Genomic DNA, 20,177 nt, shown 5'->3' on the forward strand with positions numbered 1-20,177 from the left:
AATGCTCAGAAGATTAAAATACTTTTCTTGCCATTTGGCCAAAAGAGAAGCACATCAAGATTCTTTTGCACTGAGAAGTGCAAGTTTGATATCAAGACACCACCTAAAGAAAATAAATCAGTTGTTTTCTTAAACCTTCCATCACTTGAAAACCTAAATCACATTCACATTGTCTACAAAGCTCAAACATTGTGTTAACCTGGAAGCAACGTGTACTCTCATGTCTTTTTTATATACAGTAATTTTATTATGGGGTTTTATTTTCAAAGGAAATTGAACAAGGCAATTTCAAGGCTCTCAAAGGAATAATAAGCTGTAGTCAACCTTGGTGGATGAAGCAGTTATTTCCTATTTATTTTTCTATTACATGTCCATATCAGAAATATGCCTATAAATGATCAAGTAGGGAACAACTTCAATCTCCAGGATAAAATAACAAAAAATAATTTGCACAGAGAACCACAGACCTACTAATACATTTTTTGGTAAGACAATCATAGTGGAGTTGAATCTGTACAATTAAAGAAAGTGTCTATTTAAGAAAGGGAAGAAAACAGCAGGAGATCTGAAAAAAATAATGGCTATGTAGATCATGTTCAAAGGTGGGATATCTTGAATAATTTGGGGGGGGGGGGAAGTGAGAAAAAGATTACATCAAAAGAAGGTACAGAGAACACATTTGAGGTGAAAAGCAAAAACTGAAAAAACTGATTTGTTCCTTAGAAGTGGTGTCTGCAACTGTAAATTAAGAAGAAACTACTTACTACTGGAATTATATCCATGCCCCCCACTTCAGAATTTCAAGGAGAAATGCAAGGACCAGGGTGTCAAAAAGCCAAGTTACTGAAATAAAATACTAGTTGGTGAATATAATGAAGTAATATAATAAAGAAAAAAATGATAAACAATGAAAAACATCACAAACAAAATTTAAAAACAAGTTGTGCATTCCTTTAGCGTTAAGGTGGGGAAAAGAAAACCAAACAATGCCATGTGAAAAGATACAAACCTAAAACAAAGCTGTGCATTTGGCACACAAGAGTGAACAAGACTATATATTGTAGATTTTCTAGGGAAAAAAATGGGATAGAAAAAGCAATGTTATTGATGGCAAAAGGAACTAAAAAAAAAAAAAAGAACTTTTTTTGGTAGGTGTCAAGAGAAAGGCAGAATTTTAAAATTAATCAATCATTGTGAAGGGCTAAACTTCAGAGATATTGCACATGGATCAGGAAAGATGGCATTGAAGGATTAACACCCTCAGAAAAATAAGTACAAATGTGCAAATGAGGAGCTCAGATCAGTAAATGTGATGCGTTTTATTGAAACTGTTTTTAGCTATATGTGGGCAGAAATATGATTTCATGCATTAGGCAGTGGAGACATTATCTAAACCAACAAGAGAATGGTAGCAAACCCTCCAATATTGCATTTATTTGTTACAGCAGTTGCTAAGGGAATACATAAAAATGTTGAACTGGACTTATACACCATTAAAAAAAAACAAATCAAAACACCAAATTATTTATTTCACCATCTGTTGTATACAAAGCAAAAGTTATGAAAATTTCAAGAGGCTTTCAAGAATAAAGAAGAGCAAAAGGATTGGTAATTAAAATCAGCAGGGGATGATCTCCTCATTCGCTGAATCTCCTTTGATCCTCCTTAAAAAGTGGCAAAATATCTAGAGACCCAAACATCTGGAGTGAAGTCAAAGAGGCCACAGCATTTTATTCATGTTTCTGCTGCAAGCCCCTTCAGGTATATTCCACTTGTCCTTTTTGATAGATTTCCAAGAAAAAGATAAACAGAATGGGAATATTATTATTTGTGGTACATTCAGCTAATTTTCCAAGACTTCAAAAAGGGTCTCGGGATCATTTTAATTCAAGCAAATAAACAGGGGGTTCAAAAATCCACTGCTTAGTGCTCCTTCAATCTTAGGATTTCAGAGGACAGAGAAAAAGAGAAGTCAGTGAAAATGATCTCAAGCTGTCCATCAAAATGGAAGGGACTGGGTGATTTCAGGTTCTGCTTAAGGAAAGGGAAAGCAACACCTAGAGTGGATTTCTGATTTTTTCTTTTCCAGTAAACCAGCCTATTTTCTCTTCATTTCTATTTACAGCTACTCCAAAAAGGTTTGTTCAGCTGTGGTAAACATTGCAACTTTTAGTGTTTCATTATTTGGCGCAGAGTGCCAGTGGAAAAGTGAAGCACTGCTGAAATGAAACACGGCTCTGAGAAACCCCACTGCTATGGCCACATAACTCATGCCACATGCTCTGCATACCATGACAATTATCTTGCAAAAGGCCAGGGGCGAGGTACATAAAAAACTTGTTGGGGTTTTTGCTAAGTCTCCATGTTTTACATTTTACAGCTTGAGCCCGTGTAGAGCTGCAACACAAGTTGTGTGTTTATTTGTAGGAAATACGTGGAGGTCCCAATAACCACTTGTTTAATTCCAATATTATTTCTGCAGAAGCACAGGGTTCATAAAAAAAAAAAAGTTACATGAAGAAAGCTTAGTATTTCATTCTGGTTTTTCTTATTTTCATTTCTTTCTCTGCTGCAGTGACCTGAGAATGTAATTAATGGTAGAATACGCTCAGGTAATTGCAAGCGGTTCAGAGCACTCTATGAAGTTACTGCCCTTGACAGCTCATTCTGTGCAGACCTGTCATCCACTACAAGGCACAATGAAATGATTTTGCAAATGTTTCTTTCAAGGAGTATTGGTTCCTCGAGGTTGGGATTGAAGGCACTTGAGATGGCAGTCCATGTTCGACTCAGATGTTTATTATTTCTTATCAGTGTCACAGCCTCACAACCATGAGTTCTGCAGCCTTTCATTAGCAAGGCAGAAAATGGCTATCTCTTGTTACAAGGTCTTTTAAAACTTAACTATCCAATTAAGAAATGACACCTAGATTATTTTCCCAATAACTGATCCCTCGAAGCCCGCAGTGCGGACTTTTCTGTCCAGTTACAAAACATCACCCAAACCCAGGAAGAAGGTAAAGAAGAACAACCTGCCTTTGCCCTAAAACCTCCATCTTGCTTCATATTTATTTCTATATTCTAAAACCCCAAACTCTAATTTTTCCACCCTGTGATATTACACACTTCTAACCAACTACACACCTGTAATCCCAGTGCTATTAATCAATTTTAAAGTCTTCTCCACAACCTCAGGTCAAATGCAGTGCTCTCTTGTGAGTCTGTGCCTTTCAGCACAGAAAGTCTAAAATTCTCAGCATCCAGGGTCCAACAAAGGAGGGACTGCTGGATGCATCCTCTGTAGCCACAAGTCAAAGATTCAAAATATTCCCTCAGTTTTCCAGTCTTTAAGCACAATGCTTTCCATAAGCACATCATTACAATATTATTAATGCTGAGCCCAATCCTATAACCATTACTTGCTGCCACAGAAGTTGTGGCAGGCACAAAGGCCAAACCACTTAACTCGGTGACGTAGAACAAGCGCTGAGGTTCTGCCGGGAACGTCGTCCCCTCTGCCCTCTCTGCTGCTAAAAGTGGCAGCTGTAGAAGAATCAAAAGCTTGCCTGCTAAGCAATGACTTGCATTAGTGTGGCTGAAGAGTTTCCTTAGCCTTTTCTCTTCCACAGAGGCATCTATTTCAGCTCAACACAGTAGGACTGTTACAGAAAGCATATTCAGAATTCCATGGTTATCCAGAATTTGTGGGTCCCCCTTCTCTGAGCAAGCAATTTTACAGTTACAGAACACCTGCTCGATTACATACTACATTTGATCTGAGAAACTAAACACTGATTGCAAATCAAACATTTGATCTGGGAAATTAAACATACAGTTACTCACTCAGCTGGCTCTCTTGGAAATGCTTTAAGAGGGTGGCCCAATGGAGACAGGCGGAGTAAGGCATAAAGAGACAAGAAGAGAAAGAAAGGCTATGTGAATTTAAAAGCATTTTTTCAAGAAATAATGGTCTTTTTGCCCCCTCTCATGTTGCCAGAGAAAAATTTCCCTGAACAGACATAGTCTGACATGCCTCTGGAACTGGTAAGGCCCAGCAGGGTCTGCTGCAGGAACTCCAGATTTCCATCCAAACCTGGCAGAGATCTATTTCTGGATAAATAGCAAATCTCTACTTCCCTCTCCTACATTCATTTCTGAGTTGAACTCAAGAATTATTAATGCTGATATCTTAAAATAAAACATGACATTTCTCCAAAGCACATCTGACAACTCTAAAATCGTCCAAGTCTCTCCCTGCTGAGAAAAGCAGCTTTTGAACAGACACCTAAAAGATCTTTACCATGGTCACTGTCCTGTGCAGGCAGGAACGTAAAATTCTGAGCTAATGTTTGAGCTGAAGTGATATTAAATTAAGATTAATTTTAAATTATTAAATATATATGAATAAAACAGCAAGGAAATCAAGTTCAAGACATACATGCAATTTACTGGGTTTGACTCGCATTTCACTTAACATTATAGCAGTTACTGCAAACAAATTATTGTTTATTTCCTCCAGAGAATCCTGTTCCCCATTACACTGGATTCCAGCCACTCCAAATCTGATGAACCACAGGCATATTTAGGTGACAGGTTTTATTTTAACTCCTATTTTTTTTTTCCTGCTCCAAAGAATCCTATCCAAGTTAATAGATGATACTTAAGTTTTCAGTGTTACTGTATTTGGCCTATAATCTATACAAACCTATCTAACATTTTGTTTCTAGGACAAGCTTTCAAGTAAGCCAGGTGTGGGAACATCCTTGAGTTATATGTGCTCTCATGGGCATCAATGAAATTAAATAGTAACCCATATCTATTGGAAAGATGAAATAGGGGTTTTGATGATGCATGATGAAAACAATTAAAATGTAATTTATTTGGCTTTTTTTTCCTGAGTAAAATAGCTACAAATAGATCCAATTCTATTAAAAAGTTACATGTTTTTTGAGATGCATTTGTTTGGTTTTTTTTTTTTGTTTGGTTTTTTGCTTTTGTTTGTATGTTTTTGTTGTTAGTTGGGGTGGGGTGTTTTTGTGAGAACAGATGGATGAAAGCTGCTCAGCTTTTGTCTGTGTTGAGTTCTGGTTAAGATTTTCCAAACAATGGAAAATAATTCAACTCCACATTTTCCAGGCAATGTGAAAGAAAATGCTGTTTACTTGCTCTCAAAGCTATACAACTGAAGATTTAAGAGCTCAAGACAAAATACTGAAGTTTCCTCTCAGTGAGGCACAAGAAATTTTTCTGCTCTTATTTAAATCCTCCAGTACTTTCTCATAAAGGTTTCATAAGGTAAGAAATGATTATTTGCTCACATAGAGTAGATGGTAAATTAGCATTCCAGTAATACTTCCAAATTAAAATGGATTATCTTTGATTTCTGTAGCTAAAGTATTCATTAAATGCCATTTTACTAACTAGAAATTAGAAGCAATTATGCATATGCAAGTAGTCACGGGGTAGGGACATTTCTCCATTTAAAACAGACAGAATTATTTACTGTTGGCATGGAACAATGCAACCTCTTCCTGTGCTCCAGGAATGCCCCTGGCACCAATAGCAAACACAACAGCTATTGCAATTCTTTCAGCACGTTATCTCCTGTGAATGAAGTTGCAGCACACTGTAGGACTTAGAGCAGCAGGTAACACTACAAAAAGTTCAGACTCAGCCTTGAGAAGTACATAAGCTCTTGTCTAACTTTATTTTTATTAGCAGAGCCAATGATGCTAATGGGGGTAACTCCTGTGGTTAGCTAGGCATGTACTAAAGTGCTTGGTCCAAAGGTCACACTATGCCAGGGTACACCTGAGGAAAGGTTACAATATCTGTGTGTGTGCATCTCTCTACTCATGAAGAAAGGAAATAATTTCTGGTCAATAAATGCAGTGAGTTAATGAAACCATTTCTGCACACAAGATCTGGATCAGTTACAGCAATCCTTAGGCTCCAGAGTTTCCCACATTCCCAGGGACTGGTGGCCACAGCAGCTACCAGCTAGAGAACCAAAAGCTGAGCCAGCATTGCTTCGCATGGAGCAGGCTTATTGCACATTTCTCAGATCCAATTTAGAGCTGGTTTTAACAACCACCACAATTATTTTAATGTCTCATACTCCACAGCCTACAGATGTACCACGCAGAACCCCAGGGTCCAAGGCTCTGAAGGCAAGGGAATTACAATGGCTAAATTGCTTCAGATTTCTTCCTGAACTATCAGAGAGCAGCAGCATTACCCTCAGTTTGCTGTTCACTTTAACTGCTCTGCACTGTCACTTCAACAAGTCTCACATTTACAATTTAATAGATAACAAAATACAGACAATACTAAGTGGATTGCTGCAAAGACACTGATTTTATTAGAGTGAAATACTAAGATGCCAGCCTGCTATGTTAATCAATATGGTTGCCTTGGTTGCACAAAGATAATTAAATTTTAATTGAAATTCACTAAGAGTAAGATTACCTATAAATATTTCAACAAAGAGGAAAAAGAGAACGTTAATATTTTATTTATCGTGGATAACACTTTAAAACACCTTACAAAAAAATGAAAAAAAAACAGAAGAGAATGAAAACTAAATACAATTTTTTTATGGAGACATAACAAATATATGAATCCAAAATTCTTTCCCAAGATACTCAGTTCATGCTCATCAAGACTTTTTTGTTTATCTCTATAGATGACCTTTGACAGTCCAAACAGAACAGGAGAAGATGACCTCTCATAATTAAGGTTTGTTTCAGGCAGACATGTGGATCCCGTAAGAACGAGATGGAAACAGAACTTAAGAATCATAAAACAGGTTCTTTTCCTCATTCACTTAAAGAAGAATAGATTTATTCCACCTATATTAACATAAAACACTGGATTTGGACTACAGTGCTTGCCCTGGAAGACCACCCTAGAAGATCACCTTGAAAGTAGGTGAAGAGCACCCCATTCCCCAGCAAATTCCAGTGCCACTATCAAAGACACACGAGGTGTCTAAAAGAAATCACCAAAAGACTCCAAGACTCAGGCTGGACACTGCATGCACTGGGTCTCCATCTACCCAGGCCAAATTCCCTCTGGAATTGCCCTGAAACATTGGTTCATAGCCACAAGAGTCATTTTTAAAACCTGTTCTTCCAAATGCAGGGTAGATGTTGCTGCCTGGTGCTGTTACTGTCGCTGTGAGTACCTGACAGCAATGAGACACAAAACACTATGAGGAAGATGTGTCCACTTCCATGTTTAGGATCAAATTCCACACTTGGGGAGCTTGGCTGATTTCAGTGGGTATGTGTAGCACATAAAGGCTTCATTTAGTAATTTTTTGAAGTAATGACCTTGGTTGTGAGAGCATGGCTAGAGAGAAAAGAGTATCAGTTTTAAGTGATGCTCCCATGAACACAATTTTTACAGGAAGCAGCAGGCAAAACACTCTTGAGCACAATTTCTGCCACAGCACCACCTGTACCTGGAATTATACACAGGCACCCAAATCTCACACTTGGCTTGGAAAATTTACCCTCAGTGGTTCACAGTGAGAAGAAACTATTGATTATACTGCTTCTGTTCATCCAAAAGTTACCAATGGAAGGTAGATTTTAAATCCCTTACACTAAGGGTCCTTTGGCCTGAGGGAGAAGTGCTGGATTTTGTTACAACTACGCCAACTAATTCTCAGAAATGCTAATGGGAAAAATATTTCCACTTGCAAAAAGATCAAAATGGCTCTCAATAACGTTTTGAAATATTGACTGGCTTTGAAATTGTAAAAGGAAAACAGAGTCTTCCCCCGGTGTTCAGATGGTAAGAAACAATACAGCAGAGCAAATGATGGTGGTACACATCTGGGATCCTCCACCCCTGGAAGGGCCAGGAACAGATGTTGGACTTTTGCAACAGCAACTGCTATTCCCAAAGCAGTACCTGGTGCAATCATGCCTGGCCTGATAATGTGCTCCATGTGCCAAATAAAGCAAAAGAGAATGAGCAAAACAAGAAACAGAAGGAAGGAAATGCACAACAGCAGCTCTGCTGTCTCTTTCCTTACTGGGGTTTGCTCCCACATCCCTTCTGCCTTGAAGCCACAGCAGAGCAGGAGGAGAACAGCTGTGGCAGCTGCCCCTGGAGAGGGCTCCAGTCCTGCCCTTGGCACCAGGCACTGCCAGAGTGGGAACACGAGCCACACTCAGGTGAACACACTCCCACATCCCAGCTATCCCCATGGCCATGGAAAGCTCCCCCTTTGCAGTCCCTGAGCCATGGCACTGCATCTTAAGACACAAATGTTTTGCATTAAGCACTTGGAGTACATCTCACTAAGTATATCTCAATTTCTGCAGAAGCAGCTGTCATTTCCTTTACAGCAGCAAAGGTTTCTTGAAAATAAAAATTAATTAAAAAAAAAAAAATCAGAACTACATAACACCATTTAACAGACTAAAAAAATGGCTGCAAAAAAGACCTAAGAAGTTGTTAGGTATCTTTGCTAAGTATTAAGTAAAATGTCTTATTTCCAACATTTCGATATCTGATCAGTGTCTGTTTTGAATTAAAGGAATGAAAGGGGACTGTGTGTGTGGGGGGGTGTGTGTGTGAATAAAAATCATCAGTTGGGAAACACTAGAAAGCAGATTTCAGCAAATTAGATATAACTCAGGGAAAACTGCAATATATGGATTGAAATTTTATTATTGCTTTTCAAAAATAAGATTATAAACATTGCACTGGGTTTTTATTTTCCTTGTTGATTCTGTGCTATTGCAGAATCCATTGCATGATATTTTTGGAGGTGTTAATGGACACCAGCAACAACAAAAAAACCTCTTACCTATAGCTATAAGCAGTTTTACCTTATCTACATGGAAGGTAGCCAGTTTATTTCAAGATAATTTTCATAAAATGTGCCAGATGAAAGCCATGGAAAACACAAATAAAACATACATTTCAGTGAGCAGAAAATCCAGCTAAAAGAAGCAGCTCAATATTTTTAAAGAACTCAGAGCTATTTGGTCATTTTTCAGCAATTTTAGACTTTACAATCCATGGATACAGCCAAGCACTCTTTCCAACCCAAAAAGGCCTTTTTTTTTTTACCAAGACCACAAAATTCTCTATTTCCTTCAAATATTTACATATTTGCATTTCAATTTAGAATGCTTTATTAAGTTCATCATTAAATTGATACTGTTACTGCATTTCAGATTTATGTTATTGATTTTGCAGCAAGAAGAAAAAAATCAGTACTATTAAAAAGAAAAAAGGCATATTTTAAATCTGTCAAGGATATTGAAATGACCCCAAAACACTTGAGCCCCTTTTAACCAGTTCAGTTTCCAAGAATTAAAGGTTCTCTGCAAGAAAACCACAACCAAATTCTGCAAGAAAACTTTAAAAAGTTTTTTCTGAGTTGCTGATGACTTAAATTATTTACTTGTTTCAAATATTAACAGAGTACTTGACAATATCTTTGCCAAAAGAAACTTGAAAAAGTAAAATATAATTTAAAAATTTCTCCAGTAGTCCACTAAATGTCTTTTTCCATTTCTTCCCAGGTCCATAGACCATAAAATTACAAATCACAAAGAAACCTTAAGGAGTGATATCCATTCATTTCTTCTGGTCTTGTTACATCCAAGCTGTACACAAGGATAGGGATTATTGCATCCCTTGAATATGCATTTTCACTAATACTTTTGCTTTTTATATCTGAAGAGCTAGAATATTTTAATTTATGATTATACTAATTACATCTAGGGTATTAGTCCCTGAGTTTTTCAGTTCTAGGATAAATTCTAATTGTGCTAAGTTTCCCATTTGAGTAATTCCTGTAGGGAGCAATATCTCTTAATTCTAGCCCATGCAGATGTGATGGGCACTTTTTTAATGAAATAAAGTTGCAAACTCTTCCAGTATATAATAGTCACAACTCTAGTAGCTTAGTAGGTAACTTTATCCCAGCTGCAATCTATTCCTTAATTATAAAGTCATATTTAGAAGTATTCCTAATATACAGAATATGGCAATCTAAAAATCAAATTATACAGCAGTGTGATGGTAAAAAAGAAAGGATTGGTTTAAATCTAAATATTTTCTATATTAATACAAGAAATGCCAAATTACATTAAAAAAACTCCTAGAATAAACAGATTCTCAGGTGAAGTTCCTGCCCAAACTGTGAGGTACCAGAAGCAAAGAAGTACTTGCCAGTGCTGCTTATCAATAGTGTCAGATTTAAAGGAATTGGAGATTTTGTATTTGAAAGTACAGAAGTCTGCCTGAAATTCAGGGTTTTTTTGAAAAGAAGCAAACCATTTTTTTGCCTAGTAAGTGAAGAAATGGTGAGAAATCTTTAGCCAAATGTGTGACAAAAAGGATGCAAAGGGACCTTGACAAACAGATGTGAACCAGGTGTCTGTGATATGTTAGATCTCTTTTGTTTTGTGCGTGGTTTCAGGAATTTAAAGCAAAATACTTAACTTGATACATATCTCTTGCTTCAAAAATTTCAGGGAAACTTAAACAAGAGGTTTTCCTGTGTGATTTCCAAATAGCTAGACTCCTGTTCCAGTAAACAGAAAAAAGTTTGTCTCCATTCTCTCTGGCACTTCCCATTGCTCTGTGTCAAATTCCCAGTGACACCCAGTGATGACTCCACTCACAGGTGGCATTTGGCTTTTCTAGTTCATCAGTCTTTTGACTAATTATTACAAATCTCTAAGCCAGGTTGTCTCAATACAGTTTCTCCTATTTCACATATTTACAAAAACCAGAAAATTTGAACATTTTATAAAAATAGGACCTAAGAAAAATATTTAGAGCTTTATCACAACTTAGGTAAAACTGATCAGAATAAAATTTAGATTTAATCTAGAGCAATGAGCCAACTAGGATTGTCAACAAAAAAATGACTATGCTTATCAGATGGAAATATAATAAGATTTTCATTGCCAGAAATCTAAACATTGCCATGGCCTTGAGTAGGAGGGCAGCTCCTAACTCACATCACCTACTTCATATACTGTGCTAGCAGCATCTAATGTGTCACTGAAATTGTGAACTTCCTGAATTTTAGAGCATTACTCAAGCTTTCTGTTACAATCTTATTGCTCAGGAAAGCCTTAAAGCACTCTAAAGCCCTTGATCATTGTAATTCACCTGAAGCTCAGCCTTTCTTTCAAAATTAGCTGACTTATTACACAGCAAGGCAACCTTTGATAAGAAGATGTATGAAGTTCAATACAGAAATGCAAAATAGATTTCAAATGAATTATTTCTGTCTCGTGTGAGTTAATATTTTATATGATTTGTTTTAAAGCTGGCAAAGGCAGAATTTCATCTGCATTTTTAAACTAATTTCCTACTGAATAACAATATCTGGCACTGGCAGCTGAGGGAACTGTCATTTTTAGCTCACTCCACCTGGCAAGGCCGATGACAATCGCTCTTTTGCAGGTGAGCAGCTTGTCAGTTCTACTGTCAAGACACTCTGAGATGCTTACACAAGGAAACAATTACTAATGAATCATTTGAAAAGAAAATTGTTTCTTGTTTCTCTCCCTCTCTGCTGAGCTCAGCGAGTTCTGCTCCTTTTGCAGCGCACAGAACACGGAACCAAAGAGCCCAACGAGCCCTCGTGGGGAGAGCCAGGAGCACCTGCAGCAGCTGGGGATGCATTTTGGGATGACATGACACATGGCTGCCAGCAGTGCTTTAAAGCAGCACATCCCCTGTCTCAGGTGCCAGTCACCTGAAATCAACCTTGAGGACACACAGACACAGCTTCTGTTGATGGCAACGCAAGGGATGACAGTGCAGGCAGATTTTGGTGAGCAAGGGTTCACTGCTAAACGCTGCAAAATAGCTACAAACAACGTAGATTAGAAGCCATTCCTGGTTCTCTGTTTGCAAGCTACACCCAACCTCAGCATAAGATTAATTATTCTATCCTGACTGAAAGCACTCTGTGTTTAGATTCTAATTGCTGTGCACAACGTAAAATGAACCCAGTTGTTCTGCTTGTGTCACGTGTCAAGAGAAACTCTGCAGAAGAAAGGCAAAACCAGTCTGGCATATGTTTTCTGCATCCCACTGAAGAACCATTTTCCCAGGCACTGCCTGAGGCAACAATCACCAACAAAGCTCAGTGAGAACACTGAAAATGAGAAAATCACAAACGAAAAATTAACAGTCACATCCACTTTATCAACATCACACAGACTAACTAAGCAAGTGGACTTAGCAAACCTGACTTACATTACTTTCTCATTTTGTTCTGACCTAGTGATTTAGGATTCACATCAAGGAACATTGATCAAAATAAAGAACTTGTTATCTTGCCACTAATATTTATTTGACCCATAAAGTAATTTTTTTTTTTTTTTAGAAGACAGACATGGGAATTTTAAGTGTTCTATAGGAAATAGCTTTTTCATACCCTCCAGTTTTTAAAATACCATAGCTGTAAAGAATTTTGGTACACAAACCCTGGTTCCATCACCAAAACAATCATACAACTATTACTTGCTGTCAAGTCCTAACCACTTGCACATATGGAAGCCACTGTAAAGTCAGTTAAGTGGCTGACTACAGATACATTATTTTATTTCAGGTTTCTAAATAATTCTTGCCTTTAGGTTTCCATCTTACTATAATTTGTAGAGCCAGCTGCAGATGCATTTTGTGCTAAGTTATGTAACTTATTACTACCTTTTCACTAGTCCAGCTCATAGATGGGTAGTACAAATTGCAGTGCTTTTATGCATAGACATTTGGTCACAATTTCAGAAATATATGGGGGATTTGATTATTTGGTTTAGTATTTGGAGGTTTTTTTTAAAGAAATTTACATATACTAAAAGAGGTAAAAAAAATTAACTGGAAGAAAAACGTTGAGAAACACAAAACCACGTGACACTGAGAAGATTTTATACAAATTGAAGGATTAGATAAGGGAAACCAAACAACCTTTAATTAACCCAATAATATTTTCAATTTTAAAATACAAACGCTATTGAAATTTCTCTCCATTTTCTTCTGTTCAGCATTATTTCCTTGTAACTTCACTTCATTAGTATGAGAGAATAGAAGTTAATGGAGTTTCTACAGAAATTTCTGTCTTAATTCCTTAACTCCCACTCCCTGCCCTGCTCCCAGTGTCACTCCTACCATTCAAGAGATGCCAAAATTATGATCCATCTGCATATGCATATTGATTATCTAAGTAGCTGCTGCTTAACAGAATTTATGATGCTGAGAGTTGCTTGTCTGGTCAGCAGTGGGAACGCTCATTTCCTCTGCACAGCTGCTGAAGGTCACAAAACTCATGGGAAGCAATACCAGAGACTTTTTTTCCCTCTCTAGTTAGACTTATTGACAGTTTGTTTAAAAGGCATAATTATCACAGGTGGATTTAATTGCATATTCTTCAGTTATTTAAAAAGGAAAATAAGAAATGCATTTCCTTTTCCTAAACTTGCAAAGACCAAACCCTACCACACACCTGTAAGCTGCAGAAATTTGTACTTCAAGTATTTAAATTAAATGCACTTATTTCACTATCAGACAGAAATTTGTGACAAGGAAGTTTCTTCCAAAGTAATGAAAGGTTTCAAAATTCACAACTGAAATATGCAGTACTCTTATAAATGAAAAATTCAGCAGCCTTTTCATGTTTTATATCCTACTCCTGTTGTAGAAAAGAGGAATCCTCTAAGCTTAGCAGGAAAAACTCAGAAACAAGTGTTTTCTTCAGACATGCCAAAATGATCTCCTTTAAGATATGATTCACTTGATATTTAGTTTTTCCTCAACTCTTTGAAAATGCTAGCAAAAATTTATTAACATATATTGACAGTCATATGTATATTAATTAAGAGAAGGTTCTTATTATATTTTGGACTCATCCAAGCCAGAGTTGCAGGCTCCCTTAGGTACAATGTTAGGAACAGATGGTCATCTATTCACCTCAAAAGAAAACTGGTGTTTTTATAATGAAAGCTTGATCACCTGCCATCTGCCTGCTAATGATTAGGAGCAACAGGATCATTTGTCTGAGGAGAAGTGCATCTTGGACAACTTTGAGGGGTCTGATGATCTTGATTCACAAAGTAAATTAGACATCAAATATTAGAAAGGTTATCAGTGAATTCAAGATCTTAATTTCTCTTGTTTTTTTTTTTTTTTTGCTGAGATCCTAGCTGGAAATTATATGTACATGAAACGATTCCATTTTCTGAAACCACATGCGCGTAACCCTCATGGCACCATTTTGTAAAGTTTTGGCTTCCCAAAGCAAAGACATAAGGTGACACTTGGACTCTGCAACAATAACCAGAGTAACAAAGCCTGTTGGTTTCCAAGCTAGCATTTGCAAACTCAAGTCCAGCAGCAGAGGGAAGGGCTGTAGCTGACCCTCAGCCATGCATTTGCTGTGGAAGGGTGTCACTCCCTGCCTGCTGCTTCTTTGAGGCAACCCCCGCTTGCAGTTGCTACAGTAAGTTTTTTATTGAACACAAAACCAGCCAACTATAGCGTGTAACTGCACTTAGAGAAAGCTTATTTCTCTCAGAGGAAAACAGAATACAGCTCAAAAACAAAGACCTTACAGCCACTGTGCCTATAAAGAGTAGGACTTTTTCCTCAGATTTTCCTTTGTACTTCAGTAACTTTCAGACTGTCTGAGCTTAGCAGACCAAGAAATTATTTCTGTGGATGTACAAGACATAACGTCTTCACTTCTGAGGCTGGCTAGCATAACATTATTCCCTGACCCTCTCTGAAGTCTCCTGCCTTCCCACCTTGATCTTCCTGCTGTGCCCAGCTCTCTCCAGGTTAGCATCTTGCCCCTCTCGCAGCCCAAGGCTCGGTGAAGCCCAGACACGGCACAGCCAGACCGTGGCACGTGAGCAGTTGTCCCCTTCGTCCTTCTCCTGGGACATGGCCTTAACACAGCACACACAGGGCTGAAGGCAAACAAATTGTCAGGTCCTCCCATCTGGCATCTGTCACTGCTCCACCAGGAAAACGAGAGGGATTCCCTCCAGATACGACACAGTGCTGTGGCTGTGCCCTAAGGGGACGTTCCTGGACAGTCAGAAGCATCAGGACCTTTGCTTGTCGTGTTTCTGCTTACATGCCATATGTTTGACAAGAACAAATTTAACCTCATACATTTTGAATTCTTTTTCTTCGCAGCACCTTCTTATTTTAGAAGTGCATCTATAATAGAAGGCTTCCCTTACAAGCAAGACAGCAGTTTCTCAAGAGATTGCACAGTTTTCAATTTTAAAATACAAACGCTATTGAAATTTCTCTCCATTTTCTTCTGTTCAGCATTATTTCCTTGTAACTTCACTTCATTAGTATGAGAGAACAGAAGTTAATGGAGTTTCTTACAGAGGTTTTCTGTCTTAATTCCTTAACTTCCTTAAAGTTTCCTCTTTACTGGATACAGAAAGTGATGCTTTTTCTGAAATGAGTGCTACAGGATGTAATATATCTTTCTATTTCTCTCAGTGCACCACAGTAGATTGTGATACATCTGTGGGTACAGCAGAAGACTTTTTGGGTTGGTTTGGTTTTGGGTGTAAAGTCACATGTCCATTTCACCTGACCTGGTGTGGATTTTCCATACTGCAGTTCTAGAAATTACTACAGTTTTAACACTCAGCAGATATTATTTATGGTGCTATTTTTGTTTGCATCTTGGAAGCTCCATCAGTATAAATAACTGTATCTTTTTTCTATTATTTTCTAGCAACACAGAAACTAAAATCTGTCCATTACCTCTTTAAAATCACATTGTGCTATATTCTGCAGAGAAACCTGGTTTCTGTCCTCTAGCTCTGGGACAATAGTTCATTTGGCTACTCACTTCTGAATCATCTAATCAATATTCTCCACATAATCTTCTCTAATAATACTGATATTCTCCAATAAAGCCATTCTCCCACAGGAAGCAAAACTGGCTGCTATTTCTACCCTCTATGGGTATTTATATTTTTTGAGAGCACATATACTGTTTCTCTTTCAGTGCCCTTCTTTGAACTCTTCCCACAAGCCTTGCTTTCTATAATCAAGTGGTACACCGGTGTTTTCCTTGCACTCCTCCTGTCTTAAGTTGAGAATACATTTTGCCACGTGCCTTTTCTTAGGGCATTTTTTTCTATTTTTCCCCTCTTCAGGCTCTGTTCCTCTTGGCCCATCCTATGTTCCCCAACAGATTTCACAATACTGGACTGTCAGCTTCCACATTACTTGGTTACACAGAGATAACTGCCCTGCAGCAAATGCTTCCCCACATGCTCACTGCCTTCATTTACCACAGGGCTTGTGGTCCTGTTGCTCCATCACACATAAATAAGCTTCTAGAGCACCCCAACGAAGTAGGACAGGACAATTTGAACAAAAAGAGAGTGCAGAGTTGTTCAGTGGTTTCTTCAAAGCACTGAAAAGCAAGATATCTTTCCAGAGATATCTCTCCAGATATCTGGAGAAATCTGTGAAGAAGGGTGTGTGCAAATCATGGCAGATTTGCAATACACAAAAAAATTATGCAAAGACCTAACTCAGAGCCAAACTACATGTATTGGAAACTTCATTAAGTGGAGTACCTGGAGAAAGAATAATGGTGCAGTCACTGATCTTGGATGATTTTTTTTTTTTAAGTCTTAATAACTTTTCCAGGCACTAGGACCACATCTATTAATTCCACAAAAAAAACCTAAAGATAACCTTTAACAATAACAGTGATAGGTGCTAACAAGACTGATAACTCATTACACTTAACCTTACTGAGCAGATGTTATGTATCTAATTATGCAGATTCACAGCAGAGAAAATCCTGCTAGGCAGGATACTGCTAGACTGGCACATGTCTTCCAATGCCACAGCTATCAATGCCTATGGAATTGCAGGTTATGTTCTTACTAATAAAAATGTCAACCTTTAGAGAAAAGGCATATAAAGCTATTTATGGCTTCTTACCAACCCCCACCTGATGTTATCTGACAGTTACTCAAGGTTTTCATACCCAAAGACAAATGGTTATACAGCAATACATAATGAAATAAGCAAAAAGATAGTGAAATTTCATTTTACTACTATTTTAAAATCTCAGTGATTTAAAAGAACTATCACAAGTTATAGAATAAATTTCAAATTTCCAAGGAAACAGAGAAGTTAAATTCTCCTCTACCTCAGTCTTTTTTTCTGTGTATTAATTCCCATTTACAGAAATCATTTGCCCTTTCACCTACTTTTAGAATGTCTTTTAATGAGTGTATGAATCATGTCACCATCTTGAACAATTCAAAGATAGCATAATAGTTGACAAGCTAATTATTATTATTATGCATTTTTTTTTCCCCCCCAAGTCATGGTCACCAGCTTTACATGCTGGAAAACTCATGACCTCTCACTTCTGCTTCTCCCCCATCTTACAGCTTTTTTTAAAATCTAAGTGCAAGAAATTACATACATAAATTACATTTCAAAATACTTCACTACATCTCTTCATATCCTTTTGGTTGTAAGGCATTCCTTAGTTCTGTGTTAAAAGAAGCACAAAAATATTTTATGCAAAACTGCCTTTAACAGAAAAGCATTACTGTTGCTTAACTTGGCAGGTTTAAGGACACAAGGTTTAAAAGGAGCATTAAAATCTATTAGGCTCAACAGAGTAGTTAAAAACAATTTTATACAAATTGAAGGATTAGATGAGGGAAACCAAACAACCTTTAATTAACCCAATAATATTTTCAGTTTTAAAATACAAACACTATTGAAATTTCTCTCCATTTTCTTGTGTTCAGCATTATTTCCTTGTAACTTCACTTCATTAGGATGAGAGAATAGAAGTTAATGGAGTTTCTACAGAGTTTTCTGTCTTAATTCCTTAACTCCCACTCCCTGCCCTGCTCCCAGACAGATTGTTTGGTACAGAACCATTCTTTCAAGTCCAAAATGCAAGCAGCAACTCTCATACTGACTACAATTAATTCCCCCTTTTTTACAGCTGTAAACTTTCCCTCTGTCTCCAGCATGAATGTCCTGATGTTCAGTCTCTGGGAGCTCCCCTCCCATCCACCCAGGACTACTTCAGGTTTTATCCTTCCCAGACAAACACTTGTTTAACATGATCCAGACAAGCAAGGATTACTACCTTAGATGAGAGAACCATGCTAAGATTGTCATGCTGTGTTTGATTCAATGTTTGTTGTTTCTAGAGCTTTTGGATCAAGCACCCTCACTGCCTTTTCCTTCTTTGTGCCCTGGGTGAAGTTTTGAACCTGAGATTTGCTGTTACCAAAACATAAAAAAAATTATGGAAAATAACAATAAGTTCTTCTTAATTAATTTCTTAATTTTCCTCACCAGTATTCAGCTGTAAATCTATATGTCCAACGCAGTGGAAATAATTCCCCCTTAAATTGATGCAAAACCCCCCAAACCACAAAAACCCAGGAAAAAAAAAAAGATAATTATAACTATCATGATTCTTTGCAATCTTTGATGTGAACACACATCCTATCACACAGTAATGCAAAGGTTCAGACTCTCAGTGGTCAGAAGAGAGATGAAAATCTTTACAGCAATACTGCTCCTTTCATCACAGACCATTATGTTGTAGATTTTAATAAATACCACAGAAATAAATAGAAAAGGTAAATAATCAATACAGTCCATATAGTTTTATTCATTTAGTTCATTAATCCATAGATGGCTAAGTGTTGATTTAATTGCATCTTGATAAAGATATACAACAACATAGTGAATGCAGCTTCAGAAAATGTAAAATTATCTTGCAATGTAAAATTTTGAAAAAGGGCATATTTACTGTATTTCCCTCAAGTTATTTGTTTCATTGTTTTGGAAAAAAAAGTAGAGACAGAAAAGTCAGACCTAAATCTCTTGCACCAGTATTCTACTTACAAAGATAAATAATTCCCAAAAAATCAAAGCCAGACATAAGCTGATGCCCCAAAATACCCATCCATATCTGTTCAGCAAGATAGACCCTGAATATTATCTCCAGGCAACAGCATGTGGAAAGAATATATATATCTCAGGAGCCCCCCAAACATCCTTGCAGAGATTAATTAGCTTACCCAAGACTGTTTATGATAAAATACTGCAAAATTAGGCTCATGGATTGCATTTCCCAAAATATATAGGATTCTGCCCTCAAGGAATAGATGTCCTTATTTCTACAGGGGTCCACCTTGAGTCCTACTGGTTACTTGGCTCCTGACTGCCAGCAGGGGATACAGACTTGGTTTACTAAATTTTGGGTTGCTCATGGCAAGGGTTGTATTGCCCTTAACATGGTTCCATGAGCCCAGTGGCAACAGGGCCTGTGCACAGCTCGTGTGCCCCATTCCCACTGAGAGCTGGGGGCACCCACGCTCACCCAGCTCTGCCAGTAAACAGGTGGTGGGAAAGATAAACACAGCCCAAGGCACGTGCAACTTCCTAAAGTCATTATTAGAGAAAACATCCATGCATATGCTCTATCACTGACACACACAAACCTAATGCCTTTCAGGGACTCCGTTTTATTTTGTTTGCTTTTTTAAAGCTCAGAGTGACATTCCGAAGGTGGGGAGGAAAGAGAAAAATGTAATAGAGCATAGGGAAAGGGACATTTAAATTCATTAATCTGCATATAGAGTTGCTTCCTCCTTCTATGAGCTCGTGGGCAGCCAGGACTTCCCTGCCTTGCTAATCAAACTCAAGAGGAAACATCAGGTGAACTGGCTGGAGCATATCAGCAGTGTTCTGCATGGATCAATCACTTAAATACCACACTGCACTGTGAAAAGACAAACTGGAGACAGCAAGAAAATCAACATTCCCTCTCCTTTCTGTCAAGTAAGGCCAGTGCTATCATGGAAATGGAGATACACACACCAGATCAACGGGCCAGAAGTGATGCACCAAGCACAGGTGAGGTGTTGAACCACCAGGACAAACAGCCCTGGACCTGTTCTGTCCCTGTGAGGGCTGCAGTCACAGACAACACACCAGAGCTGTTAAATGCCTGGCACTGCATGTGCACCACTTAACACAAAGGTACCCACAGCAAGACTGAGAATGGTTATGATCTAAAGCACAGATATTCTTTGGCAGCAACACTTGACAAACACACCTGTCTGCTGAAACACTGAACAAGGTGGCAGATT

Source organism: Vidua chalybeata, chromosome 7 (assembly GCF_026979565.1).
Source record: "Vidua chalybeata isolate OUT-0048 chromosome 7, bVidCha1 merged haplotype, whole genome shotgun sequence".
NCBI classification, from domain to species: domain Eukaryota; kingdom Metazoa; phylum Chordata; class Aves; order Passeriformes; family Viduidae; genus Vidua; species Vidua chalybeata.